This window comes from Ambystoma mexicanum, chromosome 7p (assembly GCF_040938575.1).
Source record: "Ambystoma mexicanum isolate Mex_15411 chromosome 7p, UKY_AmexF1_1, whole genome shotgun sequence".
Lineage (NCBI taxonomy): Eukaryota > Metazoa > Chordata > Amphibia > Caudata > Ambystomatidae > Ambystoma > Ambystoma mexicanum.
The window spans coordinates 942,972,427-942,974,311 of NC_090939.1; the positions used below are offsets into that span (position 1 = coordinate 942,972,427).

At 46.5% G+C, this 1,885-nt stretch overlaps 1 non-coding gene across 1 annotated transcript; it reads left to right on the forward strand.

Moving 5' to 3' along the window:
• Nucleotides 1–1,076: 1,076 nt before the first annotated feature.
• Nucleotides 1,077–1,169, forward strand: LOC138526665 (small nucleolar RNA U83B). The gene has a single exon (XR_011283697.1). It is a non-coding gene; the product is annotated as a small nucleolar RNA U83B (small nucleolar RNA).
• Nucleotides 1,170–1,885: the final 716 nt, after the last annotated feature.

Sequence of the window (1,885 nt, forward strand, 5' to 3'; positions counted from 1 at the left end):
TTGGACCAGTTTACTTACCTTTGAAACCAGGCGTTCTCCTGCATACTCACCTCCAGGAAACCGGTGCTTCATCGCTTCACCTGCAGACTCATCTCCTGACATCCAGTGATCTTGATTCTGACGCTGCAGCACCGCGCTCCGCTTCCACGAACTCGGACCCTGTGAAGAAGAAGAAAGACAAGGTCAGAACATCCGTCCTAGGGCCGCGCCGCATTTGAACCCCGCGCACCCCCTAGTTAACAACTTACAAGCTACTGTACCGCTGCAGCTTCATTCTTCGTTCCCTCCAGCTGCCGCCTCAAGCTCCACAGCTTCTGCCGGGCCGGCAACATCACCTGCAAGGGAAGAAAGCAAAAGAGCAAACATCAAAAGCAGAACGGACAGCAATACAAGGCACTGAACTTTACAATACAACAAAAACAGACGAGGAAAGACAAAGGCAAACAGGAACACTTACCTGAAGTATAGTGGCTTAGTCGCAGCAGGACTGGACTACCACGTGCAAGGGACCAGTGAAGGAACTTGGTCCATATCATACAAATGCCTCTGCCAGAAGCAGCAGGACGGAGTGCTCACCAAAACTAATCAACAGGTGAGCTTTCCAGGGACAGCGCATCCCACAGGTACCACAGTTTGGGAGAAGGGGTTTGGAAGGGGATCAGGCGCACAAGCTGGCTTACTAATGCCCCCTATTCTCCACGCAGGAGCAGTTCTGAGCAGCATCACCTATTACCACCAGTCACCACATAAGCGCAGAGGGCGAAGTCAGACCCGAGCGACCTCACCCCAATGCCTCTGCCGAGACCAGGTGAGCGTAACACTCTCTCCCTCCTCTCCACCACTCCTCCTTTTTCACTTGCCCTCTCAGCTCTTTACCCTGTCCTTCCCTTCCCACCCTAGCACTTCACATTCACGCAGACTGGCACACTGCCCCACTCTTCCTCGCACTTCTTGTTACTGCACTTGCACGATCCGAATGTCACAAGGCCTAGTAGGACTGTTATTGTTACATTTCTCCCTTGCCCCCCTTTTTGTTTTGTGACACCTTGAAACACCATTTGTTGTATAGGCACCTTACAAATATCCAATAAATAAATAAAGTGCACTGGGCACAGTGCCAGACTTTTGTGTGAGGAATGTTTCCATGCTGCCTTTCTTCTGAGATGAGTGGCTTAGAACTGTGCCAGGATTAGTCTGGGCACATATCCTTACTACTGCAGTAAGGAATAGATAGATGCCAACCTTTCAGAGTAGGCTCAAGGATCAGCTATGTGTTGACAAAATCCAAAAATGTGCATAGCACCCCTCACCACGAGACATGCATAATAAAGGTTTGGACCATTTCATTGATTTGAGTGAGTGTGGGCGCGTTAGGTAAGCAATAGATGACTTTCAGATTCAGATGCTGTTTGAGAATATGCACAGCTGTGTAAATATCAAAATGTAAATAAAAAATTGTATATAAATTCAAATGGCAGCTTAAAGCATTTCATTGCTAGCAATTGCATTCATATGCGTACGTTTATTGGCAATTGAAATCATGATGGGGTGTTATACTAACCATTAGGGTCTCAGGCCTTTTCTGAATGCCTCCTTTAGAGAAGTGTACCACTTCCAATTGTGTTAGACAAGACACAGTAAGAACATAATTTGACGTGAATCACACAAATCAGTTAAGTGGTGAAGGTGGGATGTGAGCCCAGTCTGCAATTTGGAAACGTAGACATCTTGTCTGCTCTAGTTCCTACACATGTCTTTTAGTTCATGTTTGGTTTTCAAGGGCCAAAATATCACCCAGTTTTAAAGGACCTGAAATTCACATGATAAACCAACGTGACACATATAATTCCTTAAAACATAGTAGCAAAAACAGTTGCTTCCTTAG